This window comes from Dasypus novemcinctus, chromosome 1 (assembly GCF_030445035.2).
Source record: "Dasypus novemcinctus isolate mDasNov1 chromosome 1, mDasNov1.1.hap2, whole genome shotgun sequence".
Lineage (NCBI taxonomy): Eukaryota > Metazoa > Chordata > Mammalia > Cingulata > Dasypodidae > Dasypus > Dasypus novemcinctus.
The window spans coordinates 101,012,930-101,031,757 of record NC_080673.1 but is presented as its reverse complement, the minus strand read 5'-3'; the positions used below and the strand labels follow the sequence as shown (position 1 = coordinate 101,031,757).

The window sequence follows — 18,828 nt, the reverse complement described above, 5'->3', positions numbered from 1 at the left end:
TAATAGACATCATTACTTGAATGCTGTGCATACTCTGGGACAGCCATCATGCCATTCTCTTTCTTCCCCTCTCTCTATATTATTGATACATAAATCTGCATCATATTTAATGTCCATAGCAATCCATATGAAGTAGGTCCTTTTATAATTCCTATTTTGTATGTGAGAAGCTGAGTTTTAGAAAGGATTATTAATTTGTCCTTGCTGACACATCTAGTCAGGTCTAATTTGAAACTGTATCTAGTTACAAACACTGTGCAGTTCCCCAGCAGTCTACTCTCCGACTGTCTCTTTTCTGTCTCTTCTTTACTCTTTTCCCACAAGCTAGAAACAGACTCTAAGTCTCTTGCATTCTAAAAATCGCGACTTCTTGACTCTACATCATTCTCTTGCTTCCACTCTTTCTCATGACTTCTCTTCTTAGTTGAGCCTCCTCAAAGAGCAGACTGCACTTACTTTATCTGTGTCCTCCTTTCCCCTTGGTCTCTGGTGCTCATTCCTCTGTTCAACTCACACTGCATCGACAAATGTGCTCTATGGCTAAACCCAGTGGACACTTTTCCATCATTTTCTCTTTCTTCTTATACTCCTATGACTCTTCAGTCCTTTTGGAAAATGATCTAATCACTTGGTTTCCTTGACACTGTCGGAATAGGTGTTTTCTTAGGTCTTCTCTTATCTCAGGTTTCTCCTGTACATCGCTCTCATGTAAATACTCTCCCTTTGTGACCCCTTCATGCTCATGATTTTTAACTGTTGTCTGTATATTAGCAACCCCTAAATCTATATATTTATCCCTGAAATTTCATATGAGGTTGTGATTTGTGCCAATTCTTTTATGGATATATTCATTTGGATATCCTATGAACACTTGAAAATTCCAACTCTAACTGGATTAAAGATGTTTCTTTTGTGACCTGGTCTTCCTCCTGTGTTCCTAATTACACATCTACTCACTTATCCAGACCAGAAATCTGGAGTCATGCTAGTATCTTCCCTCCCTTAATTCCTATATTTTACTACTTAAATGTATCTTATATCCATTTCCTCTTCTACATTTCTGTTTGTATTGTCCAAATTCATCTTGCACCAGGAATATTACCAGAGTTACTTAAAACTTCTCTCTGTGTCCAGTTTTGCCCTTCTCAAACCATCATTCATCTGTTGCGTGTGCATCTTTAATATCTTTTACTCCTTCCTGCCCTCTCTTTCCTTTTTCTCTCTTTCCCTCTTCTTTCCTCTTTTCCCTCCCTACCATCTTTCCTCCTTCACAAGACCCTTTTCAATTTATATTTCACAGTATGGCTCTGCAATTTTATTCAAGGTGTTTCACACCCTTCAATGGTGCTAAGATTACATGTAAGATCTAGTCGATGCTCCGGGTCATTTTTCAACTTTATTGCTATAGCTAACCTCAAACTATATAAAGTAGAGAGCCTAATGGATGGAGTCTCCACACGGTCCTCCATGTTGTTCTATCCCTTCATGTCCTTGCTCAACTTCGATACTTCTGCCTGGGATTTCCTCCCTCCCATCCTTGCATTTCCACCTCCCCATTCTTTTCTAGGTTCACTATTTGTCTTCTTTCAAGATTCAGCAAAGGGATTGTCCTTACTAGGAGCTTTCAGGGATTGGCCTGAGACTCTGTCTTCTGTGGATCCAGAGCCTTTCTCTGTCATGGAAATTTTCACGTTATTTTGAAAGTATCAATTAATGTAGTAACTGAGATTATGCTCTCATCTTAATTCTCTGGGTTTTAGGAAAAATTAGTTAACTTTTCTAATTATAAGATACATATGTATATTTATATATTAAATATATATAAATTACACACATACATAGTTTTCTTATCTCTATGTTGCCTTTTTGTGAGGGTTCAATTCTTGACTTAATGCCTGGCATATAGTACACACTCAACACATCATAGATTTTGCAGTTGTCTTAGAGTTCCCATCATCAGGCATGATTCTGCCTTATAGTAAATGCACAATAAACAGTTCATGAACTACTACAGCACTCTGTACTTACCTCTCCTATATCACTCTTCACACTGTATTTTAATTATTCATTTGTCTATTTAGCACATGATGTAATGGAAAAAGCATGACCTTTTTTGTCAGATCTGGGTTCAAATTCTGGCTACTTTTTTATTGTCTTTTAAAAAAAGAATAAATAGATCACACAAAACATTACATTAATAAACATAAAGAGGTTCCCATATACCCCACTCCCCCCCCCCAACTCCCACATCAACATCCCCTTTCATCAGTATGGCATGTTCATTGAATTTGGTGAATATTCCCTGGAGCACTGCCACACTGCATGGACCATGGTTTACATTGTAGTTTACACTCTCCCCCACTCCATCCAGTGGGTTATGGCAGGATATACAATGTCCTGCACCTGTCCCTACAATATCATTCAGGACAATTCCAAGTCCTGAAAATGCCCCATATCACACCTCTTTCTCCCTCTCCCTGCCCTCAGTAATGGTATGGCCACCATCTCCACATCGATGATACAATTTCTTCCATTGCAGAGTCACAACAGCTCTATAGTAGGAGGCCAGCAAGTCCACCCTAATCAATATTATATTCCTTCATCCTGTGGACCCTGGGATGGCAATGTCCACTCCACTTTTAAATCAAGAAAGGGCATAGATACCACATGACTGATGGATATGATTCTCCTGCTTGCTGCTGTAGACACTCTTGGTTCCCTGGTGTGGTGGTTGACCATTCTCATCTCTCCATCAGCTGACCTGGGTAAGTCCAACGAACCAGAGAATTGGTGTTGTAACTCTGCAGATGCTCAGGGTACAGCTGGCACATGGAGAGTCCAGTGAGTCAGGTCTCCTAAGCATACATAAACCCTACCACCAATCACAGGTTCAGTAAAAGTGACAGAAGAGGCACGTGTAGAGAGGTCACATCTGAGTCCAACTCCATTACTCTCAGAAGCACAAATTCCAAGGTAGGGCCCACTAGCAAGGCAATGAACTCCAGCGCCATCTTTCATGACCATAGAAACTGTGGGTCTCTGTAGCCCTCAGGAGAACCAGTACCTGGGGTTGTATCTACTTTGGCTGACTGGGATCCTGCTGAGACATCTGTAAGCACGACCCCTTTGGACACCTCCTGACTCATTTTGAAGTCTCTTAGCCATATACACTCATTTGTCTTTGCCATTTCCTCCTTTTATTCAAGGTCTTTTCCCAGTTGCATCACTAACTGGTGATGGTAGTAACCTCTCAGTGCCAGGGAGGCTCATCTCCAGGAGTCATGTCCCATGCTTGGGGGGAAGGTATTGTATTTACATGCTGAGTTTGGCTTAGAAAGTGACCACATTTGAGTAATATGGAGGATCTTAGGAGATAAATCTTAGACACCCTGCAGCTCTAGGCCTAGTTGAAATTTCAAGCACACAGGCTCATAAGCATAGTCATCAGTATCAAGGGCCCATCATTGGACCGTCCTTCCTCACTGGTCTTTGTACTTGCACTTGGAGGATTGTTGCTGTCCCATTGGGGAATGCAACAGAGCTTCCCAGGATGGGAACTCAGCATTCCTTCAGTTGTCATGTGTAATTCTGTCCACTATGACAATACCCAATGAACATCTGAGCATATGCATATGCCCAATATGCATGTTTGCTTACATTTTTATTACTATGTAAGTTGGGGTAAGTTATCAATATTTTAATGTTTCAGTTCCTTCATCTCTATGCTTGTGTTAACAATACCTGTCGTGAAGAGTTGTTGGGAAAATCAAATGAACATGAATTTGAAATAACTATCATAGTATCTGACACAGAGTAAGTATTCAATTAGATTAATTTAGTTTTTTCATTTATTTAACATATACTTTTGAGTGCCAGGTACTTTTCTAGGCACAAAGATAAAAAGTTTGGGGAACTTCTTTCTTATATGGAAGAGACAAGAAACAAATAAATATATTAACAAGATATTTCAAACAGTGAAAGAGAACTAAGGCAAAATAAGTGTAGGTGATGGGATAGAGTCTGGGTTAAGGATGATGCAGATTCATATTGGGTGGCAGGGAAAGCCTTACTGAGGAGTTGGCACTTGATATCAAGCTATCAAGAAGATGCAGTGTGCAAAATTCTGAGAAAGATAATTTTAGAAGTAGCACACAGAGAACGAAGGACAGTGCCATGTGTTCAAGGAACCAAGAGAAAAGCACGGTGAGCAGGAGGGAGAGTAAAAGGGAATGCAGCCTCTTGGTAGAATGTGGCAGGGCAAAAGTGGAAGTTGAGAGACTAGTTGGAGGCTAGTAGTAGTCCATATAAGAAATGATATTGGTAAGGGTTATGGAGAGCAGTGGTGATGGAGGTAGTGCCATGTGTCAGATCAAGTAAGAAACAGATGGCATACTCAAATTGGGAAATCGAGGAGAGTTTAACAACTCTCCACAAAGGATGATAAATATCATGGTGATAACAACAGAGAGATATAATTACCACCCCAGGGTTTGAATGGATGATGGAGGGGAGCATTTACTGGAACCTGGGTGGGAGCAAAACGCCTTGAAAGGAGATGTGAACTTCATCAAGTAGCCAACCTGCAGTAACGCTTTAGGGAGGAAACCAAGGATACTTTAACTTTATTCTCCTTCCTTCTGATCTCTGTGGTGCTCCCCAGTAACCGAACATGATAGAAAGCCAGAGGGCAGGGAGCCTGATAAAACAGCCTATTCAGGATCAGCTTCCTGGGATACAGAGCAGGATGGGGAAGGATGGAGAAGGTGGAGAGGGGATGGGCAAAGAGAAGATGCACCCAGCACATTGTTTTATGCATATCTAGAGTGAGGGAGGAATCCCAAGATAATTCACAACGCTAGATTGGAAGACTGGGGGAAGAACAGATTTGCAGAGATATGGGGAAGATAAAAAGGCAACTGGATAGAAAGTTTGCAGGATATAAAAGAGATTAAGACTGGAAAGATGAAATTGGATAACATCAGCATAGAGAAAATATTTAAAGCACCGGAACTGGATGATATCCCTTGGGGAACATATATATAGATAGAGAACAGTAGAAGCCCTAGGACTGAATCCCAGTAAACACCCACCTAAGCAGAGGCAGTACAGCAAAACAAAGGAGACAAGAAGGAGCCTGCAGAGAGAAAGGAGGAAAACCCAAGTTTATGCCACAGAAACTAAATGAAAAGATTGTTTCAATAAGGAGGGAGTGGTCAATAATTTAGACTTTCAAAGAAGTGGGGTAAGTTGTGGAAAGAAAATTCGACAATGGAAGTCACTGGTGAATTTGATAAACGTTCAATATTTGTTAATTTTTCTAAATTCTCAGGAAAGGTAAATGAGGACCTAGAAAAGGCATGTTGCATCATGGTATCCAAAGATCTAACGTCATGCCTGACCAAGAGCAAACAGTAAGTGCTGGATATGTTTGTGAAAAAATGAGTTTCAATGAGGCCAGGGCTGACTTGTTTTAGAAGAGGACCAGGAAACTTGTTAATACTCAATATTGTGCTCTTTGGCTGTTGATAAGTATGATTAAATAAGAATAAAAATACAAGAAGTTATTATTAAGTATGCAGTTGTTGCACATGGCATTTTGTTGGGCTCTAAATAAAATCAAGTTGAGGATGAAGGTTGGTCCTGCTTTCCATGGGCTGACAGTCTTTGAAGACAGTGAAAGTTGAACTTAAGAAAGGATGTATATTACAGGAAGCAAAACTCTATCAATATCAGCTTACATTTCCATTAATGTGGTATTTCAAGCTTTCAACAACAGAAATAGTAGAACTTAAAAACAATCAATTAAAATATTGGGGGGAGAGGGTGTCTATAGATAGCTGTATTTAAGATTGATTCAAATCAAATGCTTAGGAATACTTTATCTCAATCTTGTCAGGTAAAGTCCTCCTTTTTTCACTTCTTTGCTGTGGTCCAGATCTTTGTAGGCCTCCTGCATGGGCCTCACTTCTTTACTGGCATTTTCTCTTTATGTATTCCCCCCCTAATTTCAAATTCTTTCCAGCACGATGTTCATCATTTTCTTTCGCTTTACCCAGTGCTTCAACTTTGCCCTACCTGTTCATAAAGGCAGTGGTAGTTTTGTTCACCATCGAAGCACACACCAGTTCTTTGCACATTGTAGGCACAGAATAGATGTTAATTGAATGAATGCCTTCTACAGTCTCTCTGATGTTTTAAATGTTTCTTTCTCTTCTTCTTTCTGTCCTCAGAGAATAATCTACAACTGACCATGATTTAAGTAGAATAAAAGGCAACTGGGGTTTTCTGATTGTGAAGAAAACTTGCTCTCTCTTAAAACACAATTCTCTCTCTCTCACACAAATGCACACACTACACAAGGAGATACTATATGTGGAGAGGGCAGCTGTTTTCATAGTTCCCTAAGTTTTACTTGTGTTTGGGATTTTATACAGAATTCTCTTTTCTCTACTTCATTTCTTAGATACATGCTACCACCAACACTCTTTGCATTCTAAGTCAAGAGGGGAAAATTCATTGCTTATATATACTCTTAGTCCTGTTGATATCTGCCTCCCCCCCAAAAAAATGTCTTGACTAAATAATAAGGAAGGATTTGAGGTAAATACTGAAGTTTCCAAGGCACAGGTGGTTGAGCATCCCTTAACTTGACTCCAGCCTGAGGGTGACTGGTAGATTCCCCTCTCACTGGATCTATGGTCAATTGGTAATGATTGAGACACGAATAAGAGAGATTCGGAGGGTATGGCCAGTCACAGTGGGAAAGAGTGTCATGACAAATTCATTCAACACATATTGAGTGAGTGCTTGCTATATAATTATCATGGTTGTCCAAGGATATGGGAGTAGAAAGAGCCAGCGAACTTGTTCTCGGTTCTCTAGGCTTGAAGGGTCGATACAACTCTGTAACCATCTATCTTATTTCATTTCTCCTGAAGTTCATACCTTATCCCTCAGCTACAAGGTTTTCATTTAAATGTCCTGTTCCCAGCAACACATTTAGACTATTTTGTCTTGGCATCAAAATCCTTTTCCTCATTAAAAGCCAAGACTTTTCCTGATTTGAATCTATATATCATTATTCTTTTTCCTTTTTATCCAGCTTACCTTGTTGAGAGACATATTTTGCTCTCATCTAATTTGTATTGACAGGATTATGGCCCCTTTTGATCCACAATAAATAATCCAACCCTTAATTCCTGAGCTATGACAGAAACCTCTAGCTCCCCATCCAATGTCCATTTCCCATTCTTGGTAGGGATGAACAAAAAGGGAGAGTTAGGGTTTTTTGCACATTTTTCCCTTTTCTCTTTCATTCCTTCCTGCTAGAAAGTAGATATGATGACCGGAAGTTCAGGAGCCATTTCATGACTTCAAGACTGAAAGTCATGGATTTGGGATGGCAGAGCAGAAAGACTGATCGAGCAGAATGATGAGTGGAGCCTGGGACCCTCATGAGCTTGTAGAGCAACATTTCTGGCTCTGGACTGCCTCCTTTTGATGTATTTTATGTGGAAGAATAAAATTGTAATATGTTTAAGTACTGTAGGCTAATTTTTGTTATTCACAGTTGAATGCTGAATGCAAAATGGATTTTCCAACCCTTTTTTCTCCTGCACACTTATATGATATGCTCATCTAATGAGGCTTCTCTTCACTCAGGAAGCAAATTGCATCCATTTCACTCTGAAACACGAGGACAGGGAATACGACTATTCCACTCACCAGTGTTTCCTCAGTGTCTAGCACAATGCCTGATACTTCAGCAGATTCAATAAATTTTGTTGTGAGAATAAGTGATTAATAGCACATACTTTCTTCTTGTACAAATCATAACATTTTCAAAAAAATTAGCAATCATACAATTTTAGGAGATCTAATCTCCCAATGATTAATTGAATATTCTGTTTACCTGAGAGTCAATAAACATACGTGGTTATAGATTTTTATGAAATATCAATTAATGTTTCAAATTAAAATACAGTATAGTTTAACATTTGATAATTCTTAAGCAATTTGATATTGAAATTTATGAACTTTAGTTATAATTAATACCATTTCTTTAATGTGCCTTGGTTTGAGAACACTTTTCACGTAAACTATATCATTCAGGCCTAACAACAACTCAGGTTGTGGCATTAGAGGAACTGTCATCACCATTTGCCTGTTACAGGAAATAAATCTCAGACACTTTCAAGGATTATTTTTATCAACGAACACTTAGCAATTGGGTGGGCTATTACTTGAATCTAGGACTTCTGATCTCTTTTTGTACATCTATACATATAAAAAGTATAGGTGGCTTGGCTGTATATGTGGTGACCTTGAGATAGGCTCTGGAAACATAATAAAACATTTAATAAGTCTCTAATATGAACTTTTAAAAAACCTGTTATGAGTCCTATCTCAAAAAATCACAAATATAGAGGTAGAAAAAAAATAAAAAAATATCAAGTTTTGTTTTGGAACAATGGACAGCCATCTTTGTTGCAAATATTTTTCAAATCACATGACAATAAAACCAATCCAATAAAAGAAAGTATTATCTTTTAATTTATTCTGGTCTTTGTTTCTAGCTCTGCTAATAACATGGAGTACAAACCACCTCAACCCTCTGTGTTTCAATATCATCTTTACCCACACCCCAGTCATCTCTGTCTAAGAACATTTACTGAAGACAGAAGAGTGTGTAAAATTTCATTCTCTAGCCCAATACTCATGCTTTCTAATAATGCTGGTGAATTCTTTTTTAAATGAAAGGGACTTTAGGAAAAATACTTATTTTTAAGGAGATCTTTTTTTACCTTATTAAAATGATATTAAATATAGTCAATAATGTCTTGTAGGGTCATTTTATCACAGTAAGAAACTCCTCCCCATCTCTTCATTCCAAAAGAGATTAGAGGGGATTGGCCACATTTCCCAACACATTAAAAACATTTCAGTGTGATATTTAGCCATCCCTTTGTCTCTTTGGTTAGTAATTTATTGTCTATTGCTGTGCAAAAACCACCCCAAATTTAGTGGCATAAAATGACAACTCTTCAATTATGCTTATGGATTCTGTACTTACGGAATTACAGTAGGACACAGTGGGAGTGGCTTGCCTCTTCTCCACCCTGTCTGGGGTCATTGTTGGGAAGACTGAAAGGGCTGCATCTAAATTTACAGAGGCTTCTTTGCTCACATGTCTGGTGCCTGGACTGACATACTCTGGTGACTGTGCTCAGCTGGGAGTATCCATTGCACTGCCAACACTCGGCCCCTCCATGTGGGCTGGGCTTCTCCCAGTGCACCAAGAGAATCAGAGGCAAGCTGCATGGACTTTTATGACCCAACCTCAGATGTCACCTTCTGGTGTTTCCACATTATTGGTTGCAGCAGTAGCAAGCCTGCCCAAATTCCAGGAGATGGGACATAGACCCTATATTTCCATAAGAAACATGTCAAAGAATTTGAGAGCATTTTAAAAACCAACACAATCATTGTGGATTAATAAATTTCAAAGAGAAACTAATTCTTATTAATACTTTGTTTTAACCTGTTTTTTTCTCTCTCATCCATTATAAATATGTTGTAATGTTTACTTCAATCTATCTAATGCTTTTGAATGACAGTATTAAAGAACCATTAAATGTTCAATAACAAGCAAAATGTGGGTCAAGAAAATTTACAAGTGGGAGAAACCATTTTCTTTATCATTTGCCCAGCTGAACAGAGAGGTGAACAGTTATCTTTTGTGGGACAAAAGATGTTAGAATAATTAAGACAATTTTGGAAGCATAAATGGAGCAAGAGTCACTTTTATTTACCACAATTCTTTTCATGATTTTCAATTTCCTGTTTTCACTTAGTTTTGCCTATGAAACCCTTGCCCTCCCTATCTTCCTTTTCTCTTTCTCTGAGTCCATCTTTGCAAATTATAAAGAAGGAATTGAAAGAAACACTTTTGATAAGAAATCATTTCTGTTCCCTAAGGATTCTGTTTCTGAGCTCTCCTGTTTTCTTTAGATGTGGTTATAAATATCCTCCTCCCTCCTTCCTCCTTTTTTTCCTACCTCCTTCCCTCCTTTTCTTCCTTCCTTCGTTTGTGTGTAGGGTGTTTTAGAATCTGTGGTTAAATTTGAACCAGTATCTAAAGAGAAGATTGAAGATCTTTTGTTTCCTCTACTGGGCTCCTGACTGCCAATACTGTGGGCTGACTGTCTTTTTATTGCTTTGCCACTAAGTAATGCCACCCCACTCGGATTCATATTATCCTAAGTAAAAAATCATCACTTAAACACTGCCAGAGAACTGGATACAAGATTTCTGAGAGAAGGAAGTAGGAGATCTGTGTGGAAACTGACCATTAAGTTGAGATAAAAAAGACCAGTAGGAGTTTTTCATCATAGGATAATCCTCTGCTGGCTTTCTTCCACTTTTTTGTGTGATCACCCTTAGTGATTGTGACTAGTTAGAGGTTCAAGGATTAAATTGAAGTGGATGATTTCAAGGTTAAATTCTAGTTCCAAAGCTTTTATCAGCTCCAGAGCCTCATTTACAATTGCTCATATGCTCTGTCTTCTATTTCATTTACATGATATTCATCCAAAAAGATTTGATATGTATCATCTTTATGTGGATTTCCTGAAGGCTCCCAAACTCATCATGTCTTAAAATAAATTCTACTTGTTTCCTGATTCTTATTTTATCATTATCTTCCCCATTTCTGATGCTATAAACTCATCTTTAATTTCTCCCTCTTCATTAATTCTTCTGTCCCAAAAGTCATTTGATCCTGTTCAAGGCTTCCCTGGATTATTGCAATAGTTTCTTTTCTATGGTCTCTCCCTCCCTTCCTGCTAACAGAACTATCTTCTTAAAATAGATCTGATTAGATTATTCTGTTGCTCAGAATCTTCAGTGGCTTTCTATGGCTTAGAAAATAGATAAGGAACATAGTTAAAGTTCCCCACAATGTACACCCGCACTTTATAACTTTACTATTTGCTGAGTTCCTCCTACATTTTTGACTGAGTTCTAATTGGTTGCTTTTAATATGCTCTAGCAGACCTAGTCCAACTGAAGGGATAAGAACTATGTTATTCCCATTTTATTTGAAGAAAGTTAGGCAGTAAGTTTAAGTAACTTGCTAGTCTTATAGCTAACAAGTGGCAGAGCTATGACTGGAACCCTTGCAATCTGGCTCCAGTTTTCAAAATCTTAAACTCTATTTGCTTTTTCCTGAACTATACTCTTTTCATTCCTGACTCTGCTTAAGCTAATTCTTTTCCTTTTCATTTGACCTCAAAAACAATCCCTCAAAATCAGTTCAAATTTGACCATTTCCAATATACCATCCCATGTTCCCATGGTTCTTTTCAATATTCATTTGATAAATAACCACAGCCCAAAAACAATCTTTAGGAAGTAAGGCAAATAATATTTTCATCAGGGTGTGTGTCTAATTGATCTGAATAATAGTGATACTTTGTTTGATATTTTTTAGTAATGCATATATGCACTCATTTGTTTATCCATTCATAAAACAATATTTATTATTTATTTATTGAGTAGCTACTCTATGTCAGGCATTGTGCTAAGATCTGAGAAGTAGAACATTTTCAGTTCCTAACATTAAGGTGTTTATAGCACAGTGTAGTATGATAAGTGCTTTCTTAGAGAGGTGCATAGGGGTTCAGAGATCAGAAGTGGTAGGACAGGAGAAAGGAGAGATTCCAGAGGCTTCCAGGAGGAAATGGCACCTTAAAGGCCAAATAGGAGGTGGCTAATTAAGGAAAGGTGAGACTAGTATTCCAGACCAAGAGAGGAACATGTGTAAAAACATGGAGGTAAAGAGGCATGGCACATTCAGAAAACTGGAAGTAATTAAGTATTGCAGGGATATAGTGTGCAATGGGGAGAAAGAAAAGAGAGGGGACCCTCCACTGAGATCAACTGTGGTCACATTGTTGAATGCTTCTTCCTTCACCTTAGAGAGCAAGGACACTATTCTATAAGTACTAAAAAGACTGAGAGAGAGAGACATAGTTATGTTTATAATTCAGTAGGACAGGTCTTCCTAATAGCACAGATTAGGGCAAGATATAAGAACTCAGATAAAGGTGAGTGAATTAGTTTCCTTCCCATCATTTGAATTCAGATTTAATTTGAATGAGATCCACTGCAAATTCTGAACACCAATCCTCATTTAACACTGAAAAGTTTATACTCATGCAGTATCTGCATTATGGTCAAGCATTTCAGATAGGGTCAAATCTATTTTCTACCCCACTTAAAAGGAACAGAGAAGAGTATAATGCTAAATGGTAGATAACCCTAACTGGTTAATTCTAAATTAATGCATATTTGATTATATACATGTTTTTACGTATTTTGAATTTCTATCCATGCCTTCTTCTATGTGGTTAGTGTGCAGTGTAGGTTTATAATTCTTTATTTTTAATTTTAAAATCCAAAAAGCTCTGGAAAATGAAAGTGTTTTCATGGCTGATTTGGCAATAAAACATGACTAAACCTGAACTCAACTGACCACAAACCTGACCCATGCTGACAGTAGGCTATTTATAAATCTGCTTTCTCTTGGTATGAATAGTCACACACTTTGCTGAAGAAATGCTAATGTGTTTGCCATTGCTTGGAGTCTTATATAAAACACCGCCTATGTATGTTATTGCTTTTAAAAAAAAGCTTTTATTTTAAAATAATTTCTAACTCACAGAACCATGTAAAATATTGTGGGTTTTTTTGATGCTTTTTTTTTTTTAGATCATTACAGATTCACGTGCAGTCATACAAAATAATGCAGAGAGATGTAAGATATCCTTTACCTAATTCCCTCATAGTACAAATATCACAACTAGGAAATTGATGTTGATACAATCCATTGACTATTTGGATTTCACCAGTTTTATATGCACTTGTGTGTGTGTGTATGCATCTGTGTATATTTAGTTCCATTCAATTTTGTCCTAGGTGTTGTGTAAACATACCAGTCAAGAGGCAGAATGGTTCCATCACAAAGATCCCTCGTGCTACCCTGTGATAACCACAGCCACCTTCCTTCTTCCCCTCTCCCTAATCCCAGGCAACCCCTAATCTATTCTCCATCTCTGTATTTTTGTCATTTCAAGAATACTATATAAATGGAATCATATGTGATGTAACTTTTGTGATTGGCTTTTGTGCTCACCATAATCCCCTTGAAGCTCCATACATACAAATTGTTGCATGACATATTGTCTTTTCATATCTCAAAATTCTGAACTTCAAAATATTTAGCTCCAAGGTTTTGCATAAGGGTCTGCAGAGCTGAACCAAAAGCCTGTTACTGCTTACAGAGCTCCACCTGCTTTTTGAACCACTAAGGATCTGGGCTGGCAAGAGATTAGGCACTGCGTTCACATCAGCCAGTGGGGTCTGGAAAGAGCCTGAAGCCTATGTCTCAGGTGTCTGGGTCAATGTAGCCCCTGCTGCGGTTTGAGATAATGCTTCGTGCTGCAGCCCCCTTAGTCACCGTTCAGTCATCTACCTCACTTGGCTTTGCCTGGGTTTCTTGTTCTCATTGCATTTCCCCTCTGGGCTTAAGTTTTAGCCCTAATTTGAAATCTGGTTTCCTTAGTCTTGTTTCTGTCAGCCCGTTTCCCTTGGACTGCACCTGGCTCCTCCTATCGCTTAGTGTTGACTCAGATCAGCATGCAGATCTGTGGAGCAGGTCTCAGATTTCAGCGTTTGACTGCCTCAGGTTTGCGTTCCCTGTGCTGCCCAGTCTCCCAGCTCCGGCCCTTAGCATATCACAGTGTGGAGACTCACAGTCATTAGGGAGAGATTTGATGCCAATAAAAATAAGCCATTAGCATAGTATCCATTAATACACTCTATTATTTGCCCATAAGTTTGCCCAGCAAGGCTAATATGCAGTTCAAAAGATACTTTGGTAAATTCCATGGTGGAAATCATCACCAAATTTTACAAGATAATGTCATAGTCTCTGAGATAGAGATGTGTGTGTGTGGATGTTGTGTGTATGTGTGTGCATTTGTGTGTTATTCTAAAATTGCTAATGATGTTTTGGGAAAAGGGAAACCTGGCAGAATAGCCCAAGGAGTGACATTTATTACAGTTGGCTTTGCATCTTGTTCTTTCTCTAGCCTACCATGATAGAAGACAAAAGAAAAGTCAATGTTATAATGCTATTGTCCTAATCAACACTGATGAACTTATGTCTTCCTCTTGAGGAAGGTAAACTGGGAAGGCAATTGTAGCATTACAAAGATTCAGTTTCTAGCCCTCTGGCTAGAAACAGACATCCTGGTGAAAAACAAAAACTTCATTTCCATTAATTTAAATACTGTGTCCAGGTGGAAAAATTATCTAGGAAATTTCCAGATATTCAGATGTTTCACTTGAACACATGATGTTCCATCATGCAGAGTAGCCTAACATTGCTCTGTGATACTTTTGGCTAGCACTTGCCAAAAGTTTTGCTCTGTGAATAACAATAAGACACATTGAATATTTGAAGAAATCAATTAGGGATGAATAAAAAAGAGGAAAAGGCAATATCTCACCTTGCACTTAATTTATTATGTAAAATATTGCCAATCCTCTTGTCAAGGGAACAAGTGAAAAGATTTGGCAAAGAAGAAAATAAAGGAAAAATAATAACCATATAGGGAGATTTAAATAATCTTCTAAAGTTTCTACAAAAGAAATGGGAAAATTCTGAATAAGAAAATTGTATATATATTTTAAGGTAATGGAAAAAAGGAGAAAGAAGAAATAAACCCGCTTTTCCTCATTTAACAAAAGTTTTTGTTTTTTAATAGTTTTGCCACAGTGCCCCAAGGAAATTTTTTTGACAACTGAAAATTATTCTGTTTTCCTAAAAGTCTTCCAGAACAGTAATGCACTGAATTCCTGTCAACACTTTTTACCTTCAGTTAAAATAATTTTTCCTTTTGCAAAGTGCCTTAGCACTGACAAAACAGCTTATATTGATAGGCCTTTGTTTTTGCTTTGTGTACCAAAAGCACTTCCTGAAAAAATAATTCTTGTTCTATTTTGCAAATCTGTCCACAGTTGAAAGAGTTATAAAGTATATATTAAAAAAGCACACAAGGAAGTAATGTGCCTGACTGGATGCCCATGATGGAATGATAAGGTCAGTGTAAATGAGCATTAAAAAAGACTGAAAGGATTCAATTTTTAGCCTAAATTATATATATATGTATTTGTTGTTGTTTACTTTTATTTTTTTTTTAATTTCAATTAGCTTAAACCAAAGCTTCAAGCAGATCTTAGAACCTTACTACTATTAGGTACCCAGAACACTGGTTGGCACAAAATGGGTGCTGAATAATTATTTACTGATTAAATGCACGCATGAATGAGGGTCTCTGCATTCATTCTTTCTCAATCCTTAAAAAATATCATATGACAGACCCAGAACCTTCACCAAAGCAGGTATTAATTTGGAAAAAAGGTTTCTGAATTTAGAACTCAATCTTTAATTAAGTTTGAAAAGTGGTTGGGAATGCTTTGTGGAATTAAGCTGCACATAATATAATAGCCTTTGTTTTGTGTTTTATTCTTTTGTTTTGGGGGGTTGTTTTTATTAGAGCAGTTGTGGGTTTATAGAACAATCATGAACAAAATACAGAATTCCCATATACCACCTTATTATTAACACCGTGCATTGGTGCGATGCATTTGTCACAATTCATGAAAGCACAGTTTTATAATTGTATGACAGCACAAAATTGTGAACATACTTAACAGCACTGAAATATACATCCGAATGTGGTTAAAAGGGAAAATGTTAGGTTATATATGGTAGTAGAAGAAAAATTTAAGAAAAAAATCAATGGAATGACGCTACACAACAGTCAGCCTTAAATTAAACCATGGACGATAATGAATCAACTTTTATTTTACACCTCCCAAAGATTTTTTATTTCTAGTTTAATTATCTAATTGGAATTCAGTAAAGATAGGTGGAGGCTGGCCTCTGGGGCGCATTAAGCCAAATTTCGACATCAGGCTCCCGAAAATTGCAAGAGAAGAAAATATATTTTAGAGGTGTGTTGTTGCTGCTGAAAAGTTGGTTACCACATTTCTGTTTACAAGGAGATCACTGGCCTGTGGGCCAGATGGCAGGCAGGTATCCTGGGAGGATTACATGGAGTATAGCTGCACCATCTCAGAGGAAGAGATCTTCTTACAGAGCGCAGGGATGCCGACCCCTGCGGCAGAATGTTTCTGAGTGTTGATGTGCAGGGTCAAACACGCTTAATCATTTGAGCTGGCTGACCTCAGCTTAACTGAAGAAAACAGGCAGCATCACAACGCTCTTTGGATTGAAATCTTAGCTCTTTGTTGCTGCTGCTTCAGAAGCGATTGCTACAAGTGCTGGGGAATCCAGTGTTTCAGTCTCCAGAGCTTTCATGTCTGAATTTTCTGCCAGCTTGAATATCTGAAGGATCGTTAAAAACAAAACAAAACAAAAAGAAAACAAACCATTAAAAACATAGAAAGCCACATGCCCTTCAAATTTAGTTTTATTAGACTGTGAATTAGGCTAATTTGAAGTAGAATGTATAGCCTATGTTTTATAAACTGAGACTTTGTTCTTTTTCTCTGTATTTTCAATTTGTCATGATTGCTATGCCGAGAAGTTTTCAGCCGGAAAACAAAAGAGGTATTTTACATGTTGATACAAAATACCACATCTTAATAATTTCACAATATGCCACTCTCTTACAAAAGGCCAGTTCCATATTACTGAGTTATACTTTCTAACTGCAAAACCAGTGAATTTTCAACACAGCTTTACCCAAATGGTTGGATTAAAAGAAATATAGAATAAATTTATCATTTTAATATTTCCTGACTGTATGGTATGTAGTCATCTGAAGGTTCTTTTCATTATTTGAAATGGTTTTGTTTAGTAAAGCTCATTCTAAAATGAAATGTATTCACATGTGACTTTACTGGGTTCTGTGGCTCCAAACTTCCCTTCTCTGCCTCAACTGTGGCACTATTATCAGCTCCTTTTATTGGTGTTTTGATAAGTGGCTGAATGCATATGTTTTGGACTTTACTTATTTGGTTTGTGAGATTCTGCTGACATCCAGGAAAGTGCCACAAAAACCTGTTACTCATATCCTAGCTTATGTGTTTCATGGCAAATCCACTAGCCCTGGGCTCAAGTTTCTTGACAACAAGTCTGATTTGTGGAGAAACAAATGCAGGCAGTATTTTGTGGGATCATGTTGTTTCCTTTCTGGGAGTAACGTCTGGCATTTCTATGCAAAGGGGCAAAGAGTTTTTTAAACATCTCATGTTTTATGGAATGATAGGGGAAGTGAGCCTGCTCTTGCTGCTGCTAGCCACCATGTGCCAGGCAACATACACTTATTTATCACCATGGAATGCCAAGGGAATGCCATTGTCCCCACTTTGAAGATGAAGGAACTGGGGTTTAGAGATGTTAACAATTTTCCCAAAGTCTCAGAGTGGAGAAGCCAGGATTTATACTTAGGACTTTCTGTCTATAAAGTCTGTGTGTTTTCTTTTGTTTGTTTGTTTGTTTTAACTCAAAAGAGATCTCATAGATAAACATTGCCCTTAATATTCGAATAAAGAAAATTTTGTTCTTGGATTTCCATTCTTTTTTCCCCCCAATTTATTGAAGTTTATCATTCATAAACAAACATACATAAACAATAAATGTGTAGGAAAACTTGTGAACTTACAAAACAAAACATGCATAACATACAGAGCTCCCATATATCACCCCACCACCAATACCTTTCATTGTTGGGGAACATTTGTTACAAATAATGAAAGATTATAGTCAATATTTTACTACTAATTATAGTCCATATCTTACATTTGCTGTATTTTCCCCCAACCTACCCAGTTATGAGCACACTGTATTAGTATTATATATTTGTTAGCATTCATGAGAGAGTGTTCTCATATTCTGTTAACTACTGTCCATCATTCACCACAGGATTCACTGTGTTATATAGTCTCATGCCTTGTACAATCCATTCAAATTTTACACTCTGTGGTTCTCATTTTCATTTCAGAGGCTTGCTGTCATCTGCTCAATCAATTTTAGAATGTTTTCATTTCTTCAAAAGGAAAAATCCCATATCCCCTCTACCTCCATTATCCCTTAAAATTGATATAGTATCTTCTTTGCCATTGCTACAAAAATATTACTGTTAACTATCATCCATAAGTTATATTAGTTGTAATTTCCCCAGGTATCACTATATTCTTAACACTTTGTAATAGAAAAACATTCTTATATTTATACTATATATATGTGTGTATATATATATATACTACAATCTTTATCCACCCTGAAATCACTGTTATACAGTCCCTAGATTATCCTCTGTCCTCCTTTCAATTGACATTTACATTTGTAAACTATCCCTTTCAGCCACAATGACATTTATGAATCATCAGCGTTAGTTATACTCATTATAATATGTTACCATCAACTCTATTAGTTTCCACACTTTTACAATTAACCTTAATAAAAATTTTACATGCATTAAACATCAGCTCCCATTCTCAACCTACATTCAATCTCCTGGTAATCAATACTTTAGAGTTTATCTCCATGATTTTATTCATTGTGTTTAGTTCATATTATTGAGACCATAAAATATTTACCTTTTGTGCCTGGCTTATTTCACTCAATAATGTCCTCAAAATGTTCATCCATTTTGTCATATGCATCCCGATATCATTTCTTCTTATAACTGAATAATATTATTCCATTGTATGGATATAACACATTTTGTT

The 18,828-nt window shown here is 37.3% G+C and overlaps 1 protein-coding gene and 1 long non-coding RNA gene across 2 annotated transcripts in view; one reads left to right on the top strand and one right to left on the bottom strand.

Moving 5' to 3' along the window:
* LOC111764985 (uncharacterized) overlaps nucleotides 1-18,828 on the top strand; it is a 219,129-nt gene that overhangs the window by 60,665 nt on the left and 139,636 nt on the right. The window lies entirely within an intron of this gene.
* The window catches only part of EMCN (endomucin), a 239,097-nt gene continuing 236,062 nt past the window's right edge, over nucleotides 15,794-18,828 (bottom strand). Inside the window, exon 12 of the mRNA XM_058294943.2 lies at nucleotides 15,794-16,477. The gene's annotated coding sequence lies outside the window, so the exon portion shown is untranslated. The remainder of the gene's footprint in view (nucleotides 16,478-18,828) is intronic.